This window comes from Amblyomma mixtum, chromosome 9, assembly GCF_055824585.1.
Source record: "Amblyomma mixtum isolate Tamu chromosome 9, ASM5582458v1, whole genome shotgun sequence".
Lineage (NCBI taxonomy): Eukaryota > Metazoa > Arthropoda > Arachnida > Ixodida > Ixodidae > Amblyomma > Amblyomma mixtum.
In genome coordinates, this window is record NC_143020.1 from 76,670,728 (window position 1) to 76,693,261 (window position 22,534).

At 44.1% G+C, this 22,534-nt stretch overlaps 1 pseudogene; it reads left to right on the top strand.

Moving 5' to 3' along the window:
• LOC149329783 (uncharacterized) overlaps positions 1-17,076 on the top strand; it is a 31,026-nt pseudogene extending 13,950 nt beyond the window's left edge.
• The last annotated feature ends 5,458 nt before the right edge of the window (positions 17,077-22,534 follow it).

Sequence of the window (22,534 nt, forward strand, 5' to 3'; positions counted from 1 at the left end):
CAAGCGTCGGTATCACGTGTTTGGAAATTAGTACAAAGACAGGATGGCAGTACAGTCAGCCTGTTGGTGGATGCTGGCCGGACTTGTACACAACACTAAATGTGTATTGAGAGCCAACACAAGGCATATTGTTCCGTACCTACGCAGAAGGACCTCCCAAAAAAATAAGGGAGGAATTTCTTTAACGCCAAAACAAGTGCAAGGCACTCCCTCTCCGTAATGAAATAGTTACGTTCGGAGGGAGATAGCAGGCGACCGGCGTAGTCAATCATACGATAGTCCTTTCGCTGTCACTGCGCACTTTGCGCCAATACCATGGTCACTGGCGTCTGTGCGAAATTCCATAGGTGTAAAGGGGTTCAAATGGGCGGGACAGGTGGAGCAGTGAGGGCCGCAACAAGCGTTGTGAAGGCGAGAGCTTGCTCAAAGCCCCAGGAGAAAGGCACGGTGCACAGTCACGAGGCGAACAGGGCGTTCTGTCGCTGTGCAGTTGACGACAACCTGGAAGGTGCATCTAGTGCTTGGGTGTCTTATTTTTTGTGTGCCTTCTGACTGCAGCCAGTCGCGCCTGCTGCTGAACTAACTCCCGTAACATTTGGTGTGAGGCGCTATGGAATCATCGGCATCGAGGTCCTGCTGCTTCGACGCCCTGCGTCAGCCATGGTTGTCGGCCGTGAGCTCTTGGCCTGCGTCGCTCGGCTGTGCCCCCGCCTTTCAGACCTGAACCACCCTCGCCGCTCACCTCAGCCCCGTCCCCGCCCCGACCAGAAGACGCGACGAAATGATGTCGCTGCCGCGACCAGAACCTATGACCCGATCGATCCGAGCCCCTGCCCACACGTGAAGACACGTTCCCCTGCCGAGGGCGTTCGGCGCGTCCTGGGGCATAGGCCGTCAGGTCCTGGCAACCTGCGGCCTGGAACCTTCGTGGCCCTGACTCACTCTCTCATCACTGTCATTGTGGCGGCCGGCGCGTCACCAACACGTTCTCGTTACTGTTCAACCCCTATCTCAAGGCCATCACCATCGGCACAATCGCTCGGTGGCCCCAGGAAGTGTGACGAAGACGAAGCTGGCAGTGGCGCGAGACGGAGTGCTCGCGCTAGGCCAGAGGCCATTAAGTCATCTCTTTGCCATCGTTCATCGTGCCTCATTCTTCGGTTGGCCACGTAGCAATATGAAGAGTCTAGCTTGTAACCCCTTGAATCACATAATCAGCGTGTGTGGGCGGGGCCAGAGTACAGACGCAAGTCGAATAATCTAATGTTGCGGTTAACAGTGCAATCGTGAGCTACTATTAACGGTTCAAGGCAGTCAGAAATTGGCTACATCTTCGAACACTCGTGCATTGAAACAATCTTCGTTGCAGTTCAGGATTACGATAAAGTTATCTGCAAACCGAAACACTGTGGGTATCGAAACAAGGCTCATTAATTGACTAGGTTATGACAACGGACTGCCACGTATATGTCTTTCCAGATCCACGCGACACACGAGCCAGTGCGAATTTTATTACATTGTAAGACGATACGGCCTTCGAAATCCGCAAAGGTGAAGCTCTAGGAAATTCAGAGCAACTCTATGAAGCTGCTCACTGCCTCATCTGACGCATTTTAAAACCGAAAATCTCCATGAACCTCGTTGGAATCTCTAGCGGTGTTCAACAATTCTTCATGTGGAATAGAACACAAGTCTCTTTATGTCGTGAGAAAGGGCCAAAAAACGTCAGCGTAGATGTCCCTTAGGTACTGAATTGCGTGCTCGAAACCGTTCACCTAAAAAGGATTGTCAAAGGTGAGCAGACTAAGATGGGTTTGTGGAAACATTGCAAGATTATTCTGACATGTCTCGTTCTCAGGCACCATAACCCGTAGCGAGCAGTCGGGCTTGTGAGTCTTTGCACTACAAATGATATCTAAGCTCAGCTTATCATCCCTGTTAGTGTACCATAGCCGAGGAAAGGAACGCCGTTGTTATCCAGCGACTGTGTTTGCGTCCTTTCCCTGTCTCGCCAGTATTGCTTCTGCGCTGCATTCTTTAGTATGCGCTACCTTCTCTTAAGCCGTTACGTATGAAGTGATCCACAACTGACTTTTTAGAGACAGATTTTATTTGCGATACTTTTTCGAACTTTAGTGCAAAGGTGTAAATATTTTATGCTTATTGATCATACGCATGCCGTACGACAATGGAGATGGTTTTTAATCCATGCCAACAATGCAGCCGAAACCAATTTAGAGACCTGAAATGGTATGTTTTCGAAAGTTCTGTCCCGCCCACGCACAGCAGGATCTAGCCTACAGCCAGCCCTACAGGCCGAGGAGCCAAGTTTAAAACAGAGTACCAAGGTCGCATTAACCGACCAAGGCTATTGTCACAAATTAACAGCAGTCGTGGTAACGGCGCAGCCTACGTGTCTTCGTTTTATGTTAGTCCGCTCTCCCCCTGGTGTTCCCTGCTGTCCCCTGCCGAAAACAAACAGATTTTTGTGGCTTTTTGAATTTCCCACTGAAATTCGTTAGAACACCGCTGCTGAACGAAAGTGTAGTTTTTAATCTTTGGATGGTAAATCGGACGTACACTTCTTAGCTGGAAGCCTTTTACTTTTGCTTGAATTTTGAAGCGAATTCAAAACCGTTTTTCAGAAATCTTGCAGTATTGGAAGCTATAAAATGATTTTATACTCAACTGCATGCACACCTAAGAGCTGCATGCTATGAGCCTTTCTCTATGGTTTTACTTGTATCTATAATTGTACTCTTTCTTTTTTCAGCGTGCATGTAAGTCCAAAAAGGGACGCAAGGAATAGTAATTTTTTAGAACCCATAAAAATTCCATTCCTTAGAGGTGCATAACTGTTGCCGATTTCCAATTCCGTCCTGTTTGAGTACCTATACCGGAAATGATAGCGCTCGTAATAAACTCCCTTGACATCTAATGCAGCCTTAATAAGGAGCCGAGAAATACTCCATTATTTCATTGCGAGTGTGGAACGCTGCGGTCAGCAAACAAATTTTGTTGCTTCCTTTTCGTGCAGGTTAATCTAATATACGAAGATATGAAAGACCCAGAAATAAGATTCCAACTTAACGGGCTGACCGTATGGAATGTAAGTACATACTTAGAAGTACAAAGGGTACAATATTAGTCTATGAGCGCATGTACCTTCTAGATGACTCAGGAGAATTGTTTGAATGTTTCTCGTAAATGTCCGTTGAAGCCAATCCAGCTGAATAAGGAATGATATTTACAATGACTTGCCATTTCGTCTGCCTCTATATTGATGAGGAAGGCTTTCTATACGTTTTATCCTTATTTTTATAAAGAAGCTCTGTGTGCTCTGAAAAGTGGTACAGCCGGATGAAACAGGAAAGGCTCAGTGAAATTGTATGCTCGCTGTCACCCTCACTTTCACAAGAGAGAGAGAGTTAAAATAAACCACGGTAACCTCACTCTGCACGTACTGCACATTGTGCACAATAGCACATGAATGCATTCCTAGTACTGCCGTTTAATTATTTTATTTTTGCAGATTGAATATGCTCACTATTATAAGGGCCCGCAACAAGGGGCAGTATTGATAATGGTCCCTGCCTTCCTTGTGGTTACTCTAGACAGTCTTTTAGTGTTTATGTTCGAACACTCAATCAGTCGGTGACAGGAGTACGCCAGTATTATCAGAGATGATCTCGGAGATCCTCTACAATGGTGGTATCGCACGCGATTGCTGCTGCCGACCACATGCACGCACGACTTTATCCTAGCTCAACGGCAATTACCAGCAATTCGCGAATGGCTGGATTCGAAATATCAAATTTCTTCTTTCTCGCATAGATGAGTCAAGTTAAATCAACGTCCAGAAGCTAGACACTAGCTTAACTTCGCTTCCACAGCTTGAACAGAATAAACTTCCCTGACTGCGTTTACAACAATGAGTATATAATATATTTTGTACCAGACAACATTATCATCCGTGCAGCAAGAAGTGCTTTTTGCGGCGTCCTTTTCTTAATCCCCCATTGCCAGATAGAATTTGCTCTAAATGCTGCTCATGTGCAGGCCCGGCACATGAGGTTGCGTATACTTATGCGGGGTTGCTGACTGTAGCTTGTCGCTTTTTCGACGGCTAGTGTCCTCTCCATAAATGAAAATACAAAAGGTCCTGGAACGATTCAAATGGAACGGAGCCTTTGCTCGCAAAGAGATTCTTCTTATTGCGCACTGGCGCATACTTCTAAACACACTTCAACCTTAGGGTCCAACGTTTCGAAGGCGCGGACGTGATAGCTATAGTGCTACCGCTCAAGATAGGAAAAGTTTCAGATCATTAGAAAGATAAATACAGTAAAGTTTCAACGTCATGTGTTGTAATAGCCTTAACTGTTTTTACAAATGGACGGTGTTTTCGAAATTCTAGAAACTGTTGTCGATACTATTACTGTGGGCTACACGCGTCTTAATAATTAAGGAGTCTAACTGTAATAGTTAAGAAGTCAACTATTCGTTGCTAGTTAACCAGTCTGCTACTTAGTACGCCTAAGCTGTATTCTGATGTACTGTTCCGCTGACAATGCTATTCCGAGAAAGCGCTCTTCTAACTCAAAAAGCCGACTTGAAAAAATTGTGCACTTTTATTTAGATCAGATGCCCTGCATATCATTATCATCATCATCTTCAGCCTGACTACGCCCACTGCAGGGCAAAGGCCTCTCCCATGTCTCTGCAATTTACCCTGTCCTTTGCCAGTTGCGGCCTCCATATCTCTGCAAACTTGTCCTCATAAGCCCGCGTAACTTTCTGCCGCCCCCTGTTACTCTTGCCTCCTCTTGGAATCACTGCGTTATCCTTTGGGACCACAGGTTATCTTTCCTTCGCATTACATGCCCTACCCAAGCCCATTTCTTCCTCTTGATTTCGACTACGATGTAATTAACCCGCGTTTGTGCCAAGTCGTCTACTGCGCGCCTGCTCTAGCCTGGTGTTCACAACTCGGTGGATGGGCTGATTTTTGCCCACAGAACAAGGCAAATTGCCACGTTGTTGCCGGCCGACAAGTCCTTCGTTACCTCAATCTCGCGCTGCTTTCCCTCACCTAACATCTCCGAGGAATGGAAAAAGATTTTCACAGCTGGCCGCTCATAAAAATATGAATTGGGAGCATAATCAGGGGAGGCGTGAAGCCAGGGTAAAATTTATTCCAAATTATTACAGAACTAAGACAGGCATATACTACGTGGATGCAGCGGGTCCAACCGAGGAGGGCATCTGCACCACTGCGGTGGTGCACGAGGGAAAACAGGTGAACGGACTCTCGGCAAAAAGTAGAGACGCGCTAATGCTGGAGGGAGTTGCGATGGCACTGGCCGCCACCCACTCCGACGCAGGACACCTAATGTCGGGCTCGCAGCAGGCCTGGCTCAGGACACTGTTACTTTAGAGATATTGCATAGTCCTTAGTGCTGCAGTGGGCGTACTAAAACTGAAGGTGATGAAGATTCACAAGGTTGTTAATAATGGCAGTTACTTTTGTGGCTCCGCAATTTAAAAAGACCCCGGTAGCTATTTCTGTACTGTGGTCCCAAGAAAACAGTCGTTTTTTTTTGGCGCAGGCACTCACATGCGTGAACGAGCGTCAGTGAAAACATGTCAGTTCACCTCAATAGCCCCTCTCATTGCATTTAGCCCTTGATTTCGAAGGCTGTGGCAGCACCGTTGCTTTCAAGAACATCTTTTGGGGGTCTATGGGCCAAAGATCACCCGGTATGGGTCGTTTCAGATATCTTCGTGTTTACAAATATGTATATAAATGGGTAAGCAAGGCGGACCGTTGAAAACTAAGGGAGACATTATATAGCGTAATGATGAAATCTGCAATCACCAAAATTGTATTATTGCCAGGGTGGCTTGCTTTTTTTTATGCGTGCGAGTCGCCTCAGTGCCCTGTGCAAGAATTGTCTAATATTTTGCCTGTCTTATGAATAACGCAAGGTTGCAGTTTTACTTCTCTAATTGGATTTGTTCTGCGCTGTTTCTTTTCACAAAATGCATTGCCAACTAATTAATTTCGCCGTCAGGCTAGGGAGGTGTAAATACAGATTGTCAGATTTTTTTTTCCAATCTCTGACGAAGAATTTGCGACGGTAATTTGTTTTATATTTGAGATGACTATTTGAAATACATTCGCAAAACGTAAGAAAAGGGCATGCGGAAATCCCAGCACTGATGAAGATATTTTCAGTTTATGCAATGAATAGGGAACATCAGTGTTTATTGAAACTTAACCCGGTAACTTATTCTATGGGCTCCAAATTTTTCAAGTAGAAAAAGTCAGAAAGACACTGCTTTAAGTGAGTGCCACCAAAGCCCAGTGCCGAAATATACTGTTCACAATTATTTGCAAAAGTGGCCTTTTTAACATAAAGGAGATAGCTTGTTGGGGACACCAAAACTAAGCTCCATGATTTACAGAGAAGGTTGTCTGTTTAGCATAAGGATGCCAGTTTCATCCGTAAATTGAGCAATTGTTGACAGCATGCACCCCTGCATGTGTTTTTGTTTCACAAGCACAATTCAAGAAGAAAGGGTTCTTTGTGTCACCCCCAAAAAACTTATATTAATTTATTTTCCTTATGGCAGGACACCACGGTTATTCACTACGTCAATAGGCTTGTGAATGGCCCCAAAACACTTCTAACTATTCGATATCTGATCAATCAAGGCTGCTTTGAAATCTGCGATGCCATTGTTATGGTTTCAAGGTAAGAAATCTGGAAAGGCAAAGCTGCGCTTTTTACTTCATTAGCTCAGAACCCAATATGTTCCTTCCTTTCTAAATCATTCTATGAAGACTGAATACATGTCCTTCAGTTTCGGAGCAAACGGTGGCTTAATGCTTAATTTCGCAAAACAAAACTGCACACTAGACAGGGGCAGACTAGCGTGGCACTGAGTCTACCTTTATAAGGCTGCCTTATGCCCTCAAAAAATAGAACGACTCGAAGGAGACGTTGGCAACACTTGTGTTCCGTTGTCGTCCATGAAAGGACTTTTTTGAGCCACTGCAGCTCCACTAGCAGCCGCGCTGGGGCTTATGAAAAAAATGTGCACTTCTGGGCCTAACGGGCAGCCTACAGCCGCTTGGAGAACCGCAGACGCCCATCGGCGGTCCGATGACAAAATTTCTGTTAGCAAAAGGGTCTACAAGATTTTATCAAAGCAAGTTTCCGTCTACTACATACCTTAGCGCTATTTTGGGGTCTTCAAGTTGCGATTCAGCGTTCATTTCGATATGCGTGGATGTGGTTTTCGACGTGAATGAGTGCGGTTACGTGAGACACGATATATTGTTTCGAAGGGATCCCTTTAATCGCACAAAGCAGGTGCATTGCTTGGGCAGGATTCCGGGCTTACGATTAGGATCTTATAGCGCATGTTCGCACTCTACGGTCCAAAGCGTGCGAACTCCACTTTTATGCAAGGCGCTGCCTGCAGTGATTAGACGCTGGCGTCCGGCTGGCGTCTGGCGAGCACATGTCAAACTTTCGATCCCTTATTGTCAGGAACTTTTCTCGACCACGACTTCTAGAATGCATGGAAAATCGCAGCCGCCTAGCAGTATGCAGCGATAGAGCAACAATGCTAGTGGTGGACTCGTGGAGGCTAGATATCGGCGGCTGTTTGCGGGAGCCGAGTCTGCTCAGTTTGGTGAAAAAGAAAGCTGTGAAGCATGACATGGTGCACCATACATTATGAAAAGCCGGCCGGACTCCTACATCGGCCGCTGTTTTCTGTCCTTGGGGGCATCAACATAACTGCTTTTCAACAGCGCATGAGGAAAATCCGATAACAGTGTACTGCTTGCTTCGGCGCGATTGTACTTATTATGTAGCGTACCCAGGGGAATTAACGCAATGTATTTTGCAAAGTGCGCCGCAGTTAAGAATGCATAGAGCCTAGAACTTTTGAGACGGTCCCAGAAAAGTGATGTACAAAACGTTACTGCAAGGAACTTTTCCTTCACTAAATGGAAGAAATTGATAAGGTCATCTGAAATTACGGATAGTGCTGGCCCATTGGGACTTCTGCTGAATACCATATGTAGATGTAAGTGTTTATGGGCTTATGGGCGTTTAACGTCCCAAGACGACTCAGGCTATGAGGGACGCCGTAGTGAAGGGCTCCGGAAATTTCGACCACCTGGGGTTCTTTAACGTGCACTGATATCGCACAGGGCACAGGCCTCTAGAATTTTTCCTCCATCGAAATTCGACCGCCGCGGCCGGGATCGAACCCGCGTCTTTCAGGTCAGCAGTCGAGCGCCCTATATATATATATATATATATATATATATATATATATATATATATATATATATATATATATATATATATGAAAGAAGCCAACAGCCACAGAAACCAAGGGGCACAGGGTTTTTATTTATTTATTTATTTATTTTGTGGTGTTGATCAATTTGGAATATTGCTGATTATGTTATCGCTTAAAGCTAATTGATTAGAAAAGCAGAAGAAAAAACAACCACCTGCCGCCGGTGGGATCCGAGCCTGCTTTTTTGCTTAATTGCTTAGCGAGGGCCTCGGTTCTGGCAGCCTTGAAGCCATAGGAAGCGTAAGAGGGTTCTCACGCAGCTTCCACCCTCTCCGTTCGATGACGTTCTACGTCACACCTGCGGTAACTCAGGGCGTTCTACGTCCGCCGCTTATGAACGTGGGTGGCGCTGATGAACACTCTCAAGGTTAGGTTACTTGTAAACATAAATACCCCCGAAAGCAGAAGATTTGACAGCCGTCGCCATAGCTCAGAGGTAGAGCACCGGACGCGTAATTCGGAGGTCGTGGGTTCGGATCCCAGCGGCGGCAGGTGGTTGTTTTTTCTTCTGCTTTTCTAATCAATTAGCTTTAAGCGATAACATATTCAGCAATATTCCAAATTGATTAACACCACAAAATAAATAAATAAATAAAAAAAAATCCCCTGTGCCCCTTGGTTTCTGTGGCTGTTGGCTTCCTTCATGTTTATAACGAGCCCCTCATTCCCCTTCCCTTCTTTGCTTATATATATATATATATATATATATATATATATATATATATATGTGTGTGTGTGTGTGTGTGTGTGTGTGTGTGTGTGTGTGTGTGTGTGTGTGTGTGTGTGTGTGTGTGTGTGTGTGTGTGTGTGTGTGTGTGTGTGTGTGTGTGTGTGTGTGTGTGTGTGTGTGTGTGTGTGTGTGTGTGTGTGTGTGTGTGTGTGTGTGTGTGTGTGTGTGTGTGTGTGTGTGTGTGTGTGTGTGTGTGTGTGTGTGTGTGTGTGTGTGTGTGTGTGTGTGTGTGTGTGTGTGTGTGTGTGTGTGTGTGTGTGTGTGTGTGTGTGTGTGTGGGAAACGCAACTGAGTGTACTTGTTTGCTGAGGTACAATAGAAGGTTGAGAAACGCTTCATTTAGGTGGAGGTCTTTTTCGAGCTAACGTTTTCTGCAAAGCCTCTCCTTTCTCAGGAGTAATGTTACTGGGTTCCTCCTACCCTTCTTAAGACGCTGTCACCTCAACTTGTGTTCGACGTGTAAAGGAAAAAAAAACAAGCAAAGGCAGGGTCCGAAGAACGATGGATGGGGGACGGTGCTAAGGCGGAAAAGAAAAACGCCAAAAAGGAAAAGGGACAAAGAATAAGATCCATCTTGCGCCACATGCTGTGACGGCGAGCAGTGTGCGAGGAAACCGAATGAGGCAGAAAAGCAAAAAAGATAAGTATCCTCACATTGCTAACTCCCAAGCGCATTTACAACCTTTCATGCTTGACTTTCATAACAATTTCGTATTTTCATAAAACCTGCAGGATTAGCACTGTCGTACTTGCCCAGGTATAGTCTTATATAAACCTTCAATTACTCTTCTCGCCAAGGTTATCACTGGAAACGCTATTCGAGCTAATTCTTCCAATGCTCAACGTGCGTTGAGGTTTGGCCGACGAATAATAAAATCGTCGTTTGTTCAGCAAACATTCGGCCGTACAAGACTTCGATACACTCTTTCCAGTAGACATCGATATCAAACTAACCTGACCATCGAACTTGATGGCTTCGAATATAGAGCTGTTCAATCTATCTCTGCATATTACTGAAAATAGACCAGAGTCACCACGGGTAAACGCGCCGTCTCCTTACAGACATTTGTGTCACAACAACAATCTTCGCTGTTTCGTCCGTGCTAGCTTCTTCTCGAACTTAGCCTGAGGACAATAACTGTTAAAACCATCGTTTAGAACGGCCAGCCGTTTCAACTCCGCCACACCGAAGCCGGTATAATGAGCCGCACTTTAGCTGCGAAGGGTTTCTTTTTTCGAGATGTTAACCGACAGGAATGCTCAAACATACGTCAGATATCCAAGTAATCACCACCAAATAAATTCCTGTTGACATCCCCTAGCACTTTGTTAACAAATATTCCGACCAACATAACTTGACACATACTTTCAGAACGAACTGAGCTTGCTCCCATGCGGCCATTCTAGGTTCTCATTTGCTGTGTTTTTCGTTCCCATTGTCTCACCTTTTTTCGTTTTTATATTTTGTTGTATTTGTGCTTCACTGAGCGAGACTTTCTGTTGTGACTCGACTTACATGAACTGCAGCCTCGTTGAATATGATGTCTTAAGTCCTGAGGAGACAAGAAATGAAATTAAGAAAATTAACTATTCGCTGCCACCGTGAAAACTGTCATTCCATGAACGGCCATCAAACAAACATAACAAATATTGTTCAAAAGTTTCAGCCGCTTTCTGCAGAGACCCAGTCATCGATTCGAAATACTAAAAACGATCGTCCATAAGAGGGATAGAGCGAGACCGAGGTATTATAGAAGTTCAGAGTTCAGACTTTCATTCCTCTGAGGAGAAATGGTCACACATTATGAGCTTCTAAAAACCTATCAACAAAAAAAAATGGTAAGCTTCTAAAAACCCATCTAACGAACCAACCCATGTTTCCACAAATCGCGCAGCGGTGTGCATGGCGCCCACCAGAAAAATATGCCTAATGAGGAAATCACGAATTCATATAGCCTTATGATTCTATTAATTTCCAGGGCCAAAATCGCTATCCGTCAAGGAAAAAAACCAGGAAACGCCAATGGTAAGTGATGATTTAAAAAAAAAAATATTCTCAACGTGCAATCAAGCGAGGAAGAGACAAGTGTAGAAAAATGAGGCTCTCGTTAGGAACAAAGCCAGCTCTCATTAAAACGAATTTATGCATTGGGGAATACTTCTCTTATTTTCAGTGCGGATAATGCGAGACAGTGTAGTAAGTTTTCGTGTTAAAGATTTAATACAAGCTAGAAGAAAAGACAACACTACTCCGCCTTTGCGACCCACGAACCAGCGTCACCCCCAACTATAGCGTTGGATGTGGAACCTACCTTATACGCCATTGCTACGTGCAGCGTGATCGAACCATGAGCACGGCAGCTAGGCAAGAATCCTCTTCTGATTCCTGTGCTATGATGGCTGCCAGAAACGAAGCCCTGGTTGGGCTTAGAGGGAACTGTAGGAAGTAAGGGACTTGTGCGGCATACATATAAAGCAACTCAAGAGCAACAGAAACGAAGAAAATATTGAGGAGTATTTAAATTTTCCTGTTAACCGCTGGAAAATCGGCCATGTACTCAAATTTCAAACCTAGTGGAGAAGTTAGTTAATTTATTGACATTTAGTTTTAACTATCCTACTTCGAATCGTTTTTTAAAGGTGAAACCGTATTAACCAAAAATTTCCCGGTGATGAAAAAGACAAGTTAAAAAAACTTCCCTGCGCTTTCCTTGGTTTCAATCAGTCTTAAATTGTTCATATGTCTGAATGAAAAAAAATATAAACGACAGTTTGGAGAGACCTCTAGAATGTGGTAGATACTAAAGAAGCTGTAAAGTAAGATATATCGTTAGACATCTGCACTTGAGAATGGTAACCAATGCGTGCCTGTTGGGATCTCACAAGGTCGGTGCATGTTTGGCGGGCATTTTTTTACACATAACCGAATAAGTGTTGCATACATAATCGTAAACCTCCTGCGAGCTAATTTTAATCGCATTTCTTTATGACAAAAAGAGATTTTCTTATTTTTAGAGACTCGGCTTCAGTTCTATGGTTTTGCTTTCACGAAAAGCGGACCTGGGAGTAAGCGTTTATGGGATTGTTGGCTGCTCATGTGCTGTTTAAGAATCTTTATTAAGTGCAGTTACTAGTTTCCTTCGTTAATATTGTAATATAAAATTTATTGGTGTTGACGGAATATCTAAGGGGGTTTCCTAAGGTTTTATTAGGAGCCTTTACAAAATTGTATTTTCTTAATTTTTTTGTTTCGGTGTTGCTGTAACATTACTCATAACATTTCCAATTTCTCAATTCTTTACTCTTTGGGGTGTTTTTAATTGATAGCTATTCCTTGTATGAAGAAAGCTTGATACCTGAAGGACTTCAAATCTGGTGTGTGTGTATATATATATATATATATATATATATATATATATATATATATATATATATATATATATATATATATATATATGCAGACAAGTGCACCTTGCTCGACGCATGTCTGAGGGCGTGGGGCGTTAGCCTTGTCAGGCAGGCCAACAGTGGTGATGACTCGGCCGCCGCAGACTGTCGCACAATTTAGGTGGTTTCGTTGGTTTGGTTTATGGGGTTTAACGTCCCAAAGCGACTAAGGCTATGAGGGACGCCGGAGTGGAGGGCTCCGGAAATTTCGACCACCTGGGGTTCTTTAACATACTCCGACATCGCACAGTACACGGGCCTCTAGAATTTCTCCTCCAAAGAAATTCAACCGCCGCGGCCGGGATCGAACCCGCGTCTTTCGGGTCAGCAGCCGAGCACCATAACCACTGAGCCACCGCCACGGCTCACACAATTTCATTGTCCGGCCTTGCGCCTCAAATTTGCCAACTTAGCCAAGAGCACATGGACGGCCATGGTGTCATATATCGCTGGAAGAGCATAGTCTTTGTACCTGGCCAAGCGGCCGGCAGTAGCTAGTTCTGTACCCTTCTTCTGCTCTTCTCCGGATGTGATTGGCATCTAGAAATGATATGGATAACGGTGGCCGGTCTTCGACAGCTACAGCATATTCTTTCGTCGGGGACATTGTCCTGATATTTTTCTCCTAAGGCTGGGGCTAAATAAGAATTGTATGCCTGGCGGCAGACTAGAGTGTTTGTGTTCATCAATCTTACCCAAAATTCTGGACAAAAGCATTTTTGAACTGGAAAGAGTTTATGAGCGCAAGCTTTTCATATACCGTAAGATTTCACTACAACAATAAATATATCCACAGATCTCCCAGCTGCAGGCTTGAGTTGTTTTAACATTAAGGTTTCTGTTACCGCCAAAAGCGTTCCCCCTTTGTTTTATATGGCATCGCTACGGAAACACTATAGAAAAAACATTTTGCTATATATCAGAAGCGTGAACCATTACTTTCAATATTTCTGTACCTATAGCAGTACCTTACAGTTTTCCAATATTCAAAATTTCTGTCCAATAATATAGTAGTGAAGGGCGTACCTGCTCATAAGCGCGTCCTCCTCGTTCACCGCGGCCGTGCTGAAGGGCCTTGCGGCACTGCCACTTAGCAATTTTTTGAAGGCTAGGGAATCAAAGAGATCTTTGTAGGTACCCGCAAAGGTGGTATGTGTGTTAAAGTGACCGCTACAAGGCAATCGACAAACTAGAAACCATGACCGGTAATCTCTATGAATAAACCTTTTAAGGTTCATATAGCATTCTGTGGCAAACTACGACCAAAGTAAACCCTAAAAGGTGGTTCAGGTTAAATTCGCCTTGTATATTACAAAAAAGAAAAAAATGTCGCAGGTTCAACGTTACTGGTGTCTTCGAAAACTTGAACCGGCAAGTTCACCGTGAATTACTGTACTGAACTGCTACATTTAACTTTTTGAACATACGTTTCAGGTGTCACGCAACAGGGGAACGTTTGCACTGACAAGAGAGTTGCGATAATATACGACCTGCCGCGCACCTACACTGCTGTCACAACGTTAGCCCACGAGCTGGCGCATTTGTAAGTTGAAAAAAAAAGTCCTGGAACTATAATATTGCATCCGATTAACTATTAACGAAATGTTACCGAAAGTGTTTTTCCGAGATGAATTTTCGGGAGAAGGAAGTGTAGTTATATGAATAAGTTTCAGTGCTTTCTGGCAAACATCAAAGCTGGCTGAAATGCTCGCTGTAGATACTTGTATTTTTCTCGCTGTTTTAATTTTCGTTTATTTTTTTCGAGTTGCCCCTCAGAGAGTGTCACTGAATTATTAAACGTTAGCTTGAAGTACAATGTCGCCGCTATCATATATTGTTCGTCTGCCTCTGAAGAACCGTTACTTTTTTCAGAACGTCAGTCCCACTGCAGCCGAAATTTGTGTCCGAACATGATCCCAAAACACCACTTCGTCTTCGGCGATTTACCGTGTATGTCGCCAGCTCACGTGTCTTACCTAACGTCGGGAACGGCCAGGCAACAAAGTTGTGCTGCTACGCTGGCCACCACTCTGCAATAATCGAGCCGAGAGCACACAGCCTTCTCCCTGCTTTACGATGAGATGGGGATCGAGGCCAGGCCTGAGTTGATCGGCTGTTTCTCTTCCTCCCATCAAGTGGTGTCGGCACGTGGTTACAAAAGTTCGAGTCCACCTTGTTCCTGTGTGGCCAACAAACCAAGCTGTCAACCTCCAAGTCCTCATTAGTTTGCTTCAGCCCGAACTTCTACAAACCTTGATTGTTCACCTGCGAGCTCGACCCTCTTCAACTACCTTAAGGCTGCTGCACTGAGCCCCTCCAAGCACGGTACATGCCTGTCGCCTTTAACAAGGCTCATCAAATTCTCCATTATCATCATGATCATCATCAATGTCGCCGTTATGAAATTCTCAGCTTCGTGCGCACCAGCTCCTCAGCTGCTCTTCCTGGAGTCATCAGAGTCAGGACCAGGGCCTCAATGTACCCTCACCGTTAAACAAGCCGACTCGTATACTTGATGTACTTCCCCAAGCTAGCCAGCACACATCTTCGGGTGCTTTCTAGGTAGGAATATCGCCAGATGTTCACAATATTCTTCACTACATAACCAGTAAGAGTCTTCGCAAGGCGGAAAAAGCTGCTGCTTGTCACTGTGGCCCCCAGAAAGCTCCTAGGTTCTGAATCCCGCTGTATCCGCTCAGGAACCAAGCAGTGCCCTCACAAGCAGCTTTTTGCAGCTTTCAACGCGGCCGAAAATTGCCTGCAAATCCGCCACGTACTACACATGCTTCGCATCAGCACTGCTGAAAACTCAAGAACAGTTACAATTGCAGGACACTAGTTCGTTGCGCTTTGCCCCAGGCTCTTTTTAAGCCAGAGCAGAACAGCACCACGTGACGTTTCCAGGTTCACTATGCGTCCGTCAAGGTTGTGTGTGCCTACTTCCACTCTCTCAAGCGCCTGCATCTCTATCCCGCCAGTGGGCACGCAGCACCAAACAGGACCGCTTGTTTTCGCTCTAACATAACTGCTCCTTTGCAAGCCATGGTGTATCCTTTTCACTACCAGACATAGTTCCTTATAGCTGCGTGCCTTCCGGCACGACTGTTCATACTCTCAGCACAATTTCTCAGTCAGATGTATGGAGCTGCATGCTCAACGCAATTCCAATATACATTCTGCAGCGTAATATTACGCATGCCTTGTCAGTCAACATATCCGGATGGATGTTTGAAAAGAAGTCACCTATGCCATGGGATAGAATTAGGAAAAAGATTGCGAACTTTTGGCACTATTATAGTTGTAAGGAATCTTCGCCACACATACTTTGTTAATACGAGGGCACAAAACAGAAATATAATATGCTAATGAACTACAGCAGCAGCCAGCAGTTTTCCGGGTGTCATTGGCTGCAAAATTCGGTTGGTTTGTAAGCAGATTTGTACACAAAACACACTGGACGCCAGGACATGAATCCGGTTGCAGTTTGCTAACATCCCTGTCATAAAAGTGGGGACTTATAATGTGCGAATTCACCTTGTAGCAGCTTAGTAGCTTCAGGTTTCGGTTTCTGACCCAAAGGCAACGAGTTCTGTCCTGGCCAAGCACACGTATTTTGATCAAAGTGAAATACAAAATGCCTGTTCATTGTGCAATATCAACGCAAGAAAAAGAACCCGATGGCTCAAATTATCCGAAGCCCTTCACAGTCGCGTTCGTCATGGCCCGTGTGGCACTGCCGCCGCTAAACTGCACATAGCACATGCAAGCAAAACAGGCTCACAGAAAAGCAACATTACGTTACGACGAGTTTTTATTTCTTCCCCTCGCACCCGAAAAATAAACGAAACAATTCAGCGCACGCAGAATATTTGCCCGCCTCCCTGCAGTGTTGCCCGCTCATCACACGTAGGATTGTGGGTGTGACAATAACCGCGATTTCAACAGCTGCAGTTGTATATTCATTTTGCACACGAAACTTGTATGTTGCGTGACCACCCATGATTTTTTTAGATATGAGTGTTTCTGGTTGGCGTCACGTTCTTGGTCGCCACTTCCTGTTTCAGAAAGTACACTGCTGACTATTTTATTGCCCGCTAATCAGTGTATTATGTCACGTTGTTTTATAGACTAGGGTCAAGTCATGATGGGGACGGTCCAGCGAAAGGCTGTCCTCCTAGTCAGGGATACCTGATGTCAAATGAAATTCTACTTGGCACTGATAAGTACAAGCTTTCCAACTGCACCATGAATCAAATTAAAAAGCATTACAGGTAACGTAGTGTCTTCGTTTTTTATCTATTGAGTGAACAGAGGCACAGCATTCTTTGTTTTCGCTTATCGGAGAACCTGTGCTGGCGGTATTCCTTTACTGAATGCGTTGCACTTGTTGTTACTTGCTTCCAGTCGCAATCCGGGCGTTATTGAGTTTGAAAGGCTTCTCTGGCTGTGAAGATGAAGAGGTGTTTCAGGACGAGAATTCGGCTCTGCGTCTGCTACGCAGATTGTCAAATTGAGGCATAACTTTGTGTAGGAGCACAACCGTGCCTTCCGTTCATGTATAGGGTGAATGGTTTTGTTAAAACCGAAATGAGAACGATAAATATAGGTCAAATAAAATTTGGAAATGGGGTTTTAAACTTAAATGATCAATATTCTAGGCATGGGCGTCACTAATAGTTGGTTATAGAGCAGGACTTGCACTTAGTTAAAATAGAAAATTACCAAAGGGCGAAGCCAAGGATGTGGTGACGTTATCTGCCATTGATTACGCAGAGAAACGCTGCGTTTCGAGGTATTGTTTCAAAGCCTTACATGCCATAGGATAGTGGAAGACTCCAAGTAGTCGCCAAACGTCATGTGCAAGTAAAACAGAATTTAGTGTCATTATCCTCTCCTAGTGAAGTTACTTGGTCAAGCAGATTATCCGTTTCTTGTATACGGCAGTCGAAGACAGGGATAAGTATCAAGAAAAGGCTTCGTGTTATGTTTAACACGAAGGTAAAGTGGAAGTTTCATAGGTCTCGTCAACGTGCCGACATCCAATTCTCCAATCCTATTTCGCAACCACTCAGTTATAACATGACAAATAACATTCTAGAAATCAAATCCCAATTGTGTTTTTGTTCAGTCGTTCTGCGATGTAACTTCGTTTGTTTTGTTCTCTTAATTCTTTGGATGGTAGAGTTTCCTTCTGCAAATTCTAGATCTCAGTGCTTTTTTTACTAATTAGCTATAATTAATGCGTTAAGTGAAAGCACGTCGCATGCTCAGGATAACTAAGAGCTTAAACTCTAAAGTACACGTTTGTCAAGAGAGGAAGTGTGTCGAGAAAAAACACTCATAATTTATCTTAGAAAATAGCATTCTAGAAAATAAACACAGCTATACACATAAATAAATATGATACACATCACTCTCTTTACATCCAACAAAGAGAACTCTGTGCTTTTTCTTGAACATCCTGGGCACGTGACTTTCTGGTTTGTTAACCTTGTACAATCTATCTAACTTATCAGGATCTGAGAAAAAAGCATGCGCATAAAAAAAGGGTGGGATACAGTGTGCATATACGGAACAACAAGTTTTTTCCGTTCTTCTCCGGCACCACGAGCAGCAGTTTGCTTATTCTATGATTCTGCAGCAGCTGTCAGCTGATAACTAGCAGATAGCCAGCAACGAACGTAGCCTCAGCTTCTAGTACACATCGGCTACTTGAACCTGAAGTGCTGGCGAGGCACATACATTCAGGACGACATCGCTGAACACGGGGCATAAAAGAGCACAGTGGAAAACTTAAAGGCAAAGACACCCCAACCTAATGGTGAATTCAATATGAAGCGCTGCTATGGAATTACGGAAATATGGTCCCGGTATGGATAAATACATAAAAGAAAATCTATATGTTCTTCATTTGTTATCTGTATGGTGTCCACAAGCTCTTCATATAATTTCCAAACGACTTCCGTATTCATTACGATTTATAGAGTCCGTAATTTCCCATATGGGCTTTAAAAAGGCACTCCAGATAAACTACACATGTATCACATGTACTACTTAGAATCTGTATATAAATACCTCTAACTTTCGGAGTCGTTTTGAGTAGGGCCAATGGCATCAGGGTAAACATTTTCCGTACTTGCAGGCGCCATTAGGGTTACCAACATCGTTAGTGCTATGATACGTTAGGCTACGCAGCACGACAATGTGTGCTTAGATTGAGACGCACATTGGTAAATATAATCTGTTTTGTGGATTTTGTGTTACTCGATAGCAAGAATTGGAATGCATAAGGAAAGACCCGCTTACAAACTTGCGACAACGACGCCTCGTATCGCCGACACGCCTGTATTGTTGCTAGGTGGGAAGTACGGCCGCTCTGACATCCAGCCTGAGAGGATCTTAGAACGCCCAAGGCAGCAATTTGAACCAAAAAGACACCGAAAAAAGGTAGTACAACGCATCAACAACGCCCTGTGTACACTAGTCGAGTCGTACATTCCTAAGCACTGAGCTCTAGAGTGCTTGTTTGCAAGTGACCATTCGGACAAGTAATTACTGCTGGCAAAGACCTAGCTTAGTGGGGCCTTTGGGTTGATACTGTGGTTCTGCGACTCCTGAAATGTTGGTGATTTTTGGCTTTAGCAGTACACTCGCGCGACCAACCGCAAATAGCACTCCAAATTAACTGTTCGTAGCCCTAACGATGATTCATCTGTACTTCTCAACACTAAGCCGGGTGAACACACTCGAGAGGGACCACGACCGCAACAGCTGCACTGAACCGAGTGGATACGGACTGCTTTATGAAGACAGCAACATTAAAAGCGCAGCATTAATTAGAGAAAAAGAATGACGCAATGCCAGCGGCACTTTCAAATTTGCGACTGTGCAATTTGAGGCACATTTTTTTCTTTCTCTAGCACACTCAGTGTAAAATCAGTTCAGCACAAGACCAAAAGATTCAGCTTTTTGTACATGTCCCTGATTGAACGAGCTGCCTAGAGCTTTTCTTTCCCAGTGCATTTATTGAAACTGCACCGCATGTTGTTCATAAACGGGCTGTGTAATTTATCAATGCGGTGAAAATGTTTATGCACATGAAGTTCAAATTTAACCAACATGTTCGATGTTGTACAGGAAAGACCCAGAATTATTAAGACCTGATATGACTGGAGGCGGGTAATTAATGTGTAATTAGTGCTGCTTGATTAGTAGCCGTCAACAGTTCTCTACCTTTCTAACGACGATTAATGGTGCAAATAACGATATGGAAAAGTGAAAGTGCACAGCCTAATTGAGAAAAGGAATCAGAACTATATGTGGCAAGCACGTAAAGGATAGAACTTGATTGTCTGTTCCGATCAAATGTACCATTAAACCTACCCAAGTATATTTCCGCGGGCGAGCGAAGACAAGGGTGTAGGAGTGAAAAATAGGTGGAAGTAGAGTCGGCTCTAGACAGCTTGAACTATCTCTGGCGAGGTGGCGCTGCCATCTGCCTTTAAATTTTTATCTCCAAAGGACTGATTTGGCGCTGTCTCCTCTTTGTGCATTTTGCCGTCACCGGGTGAAAGCTGCATTCTAGAAGGATGGTCGAGCTTCTATACATCGTGCAAGTGTATTCGAGAGTAGTTACTGTACTCTGAGGAGCAAATAATTTAAATACGTGCCTTTGCCAGGCGATGTTTCCCTTCCCAAAGCGACATAAGGACTCTAATTGCTGCCGTTGCGAAGGAAAGGAATTGATTGAGACCAGTTGGGGTCTTTCGTATGTCCTGAAATTGCGCAGGACGCAAGCGCTTTTGTTTTTCTTCTCTATCAAAATACGGCTGCCACAACCGGGATTGAACCCACCAGCTTTTGATGAGCAAAAGCACGCGAAAGCCATTTAGCCACCTAGAAATGACGATATATAGGGTTGAAAACAGGCAAATATAATAGAAGAACTGTAGGAACCAAACAGGGCAGCATTAGAAAATTTAACCGCGTACGGCAATTGACAGTCACTGCCATTGTTTAACATTAACCCCATGCTAGGAATAAAAACTATAATTTTCATGTCCTGCCCCATGGAAACGTTTGTTCTTGCTGAATTTCCTAAGCTTATTGGAAGCACAGGTTTCCAAGTCTAAATGCCTTTATTTCCAGGCAGGCTTAAACTATTCCATCATTAAAAATTAACCATTCACGTGACCATTATTCAGTGATGCTAGTTACAAGACCCTCAAGTTCAAACCTTTCGTGTATCGAGTCCTTCTGTTAACGTTGTCTACCAAAGCTTTGGGAGCAGGCCTATGCGCGTGCTGTGCCCGCATAAGTTAGGAATATTTCGTGCCATGTATGGTTCGGAAATTCCTCCTACATGCGTTCCTCGAATGTTTCTGAATTTGCTTCCGCATACGTATTGCTCTTTTCTGCACTAAAATCTTCCATCCTCTGCTTTGAATTCACTTCATGCTAAGCATTTCTTTACCTCTTCAGAACTCTCCGCCTAAGTTGTATTAATGTTACAAGTGAAGCATACGAGAAAACGAAGGAATTTCCCGGGAAGAACATGACTAATAGTGACCTCTGTAAGCTTATACGAGAGACTTCGGTGTCATCAGGCGTGAGTAGTATAACTCATCTTCTTAATACTCTTTGCCGTTATGATGGACGGAAGCCCTAGAAATTTTTCTTAATGACCACGTAATTCATCTCCTGCTGTCTGCAGTAAGAAAACTATATAGCGGCGAATGCCACCACTTCCTGAAGACGCATGGAACCAGAGTTTTAGTTCCGTACGAAATCAGCTGCTGGCAAGGCGTGACAACTTCATTGCTGCGGCAGGCCGATATACGACGGTGGTTGCGGCGCAGCTTGCGCCGTCACGCTTGCAGACTGGCTCGCGCGGGCGTCGCAACCACCGTCGACATATCGGCCGGCCGGAGCAGTGGGGTCGTCGCGCCTTGCCAGTACCTGATTTCGTTCACTCAAGCCAGGATTAAGAGCAGCACAACCGTGGTGCCGAATGCGTTAGTCACGTGACTTTTTTGTATTCCGCGTACTTTCTTTAGGCTCGGAAACACGTACCACATGAAGCTTTCTTTACCGCAAATAAATAGGAAGGGGGTTTCTGAAGCTGCTCTCCAACATTGCTATTCACATCTGCCGTCTGAAGTCAATATTTGCGCATTTAGAAAAAATAGCTTAATTACTCCCTAATTAATAGGAGTACAAAAGATTTCCTAGAAGCGCAGCCCGGCTGGTAGTTGTATGGAAGTGGTTTCCCTGGCCTACCTCAAAGATCTTATTTTTTAGCAAGGTGTGTTGCTGGGCGACTTGGTTGGGGTACATCTTGAGAAAAACAGCGCTTGCAGACAAAGGACCAGAACGAGAAGGACACACACACAACTGCGCTTTTTTTGAACCCCTGGCTAAAGTTAGCCTGTACACCCTATATATATATGCGTATAAATTCACCAGCATAATTTTAACAACCACAACTTAAAAAAAACACCAGAAACATAAGAAAAAACACCAGAAATTTAACCACGTCACAGGACTTGACGAAGTTTCGGCTGGAGGACCGGCCTTTTTGTAATGGCTGGGCCTCCAGCCGAAAGGTCGTGAATTAAATCCTGTTATGTATTTCAATTTCTGCTGAATTTATCTTATATTGAGCAATCAGCTTGAAAGAAATCATATAAGAAATCATATACTAAGTAATCCTGCTATCTCCAAGTTTCTTATCATATGACCGTGATAAGTAACTCGGCAGCCAAATTCGACAGCGGGATCGACGACATGAGAAGGAAAAGTAGAATGGTGGGTATAAAATTTCTAACGAAGAAATCAAAAGTAACGCTCACCAGTTTTGGAAGAAAAGTGTACTCTACTGTATACAGCGAAGCGGTAGAAGTGGTAAGGAAAATTATATTCTAATAATAACTAGTGGCAGGAGTACAGTTTTGAGGATCTCTCAGATGACAC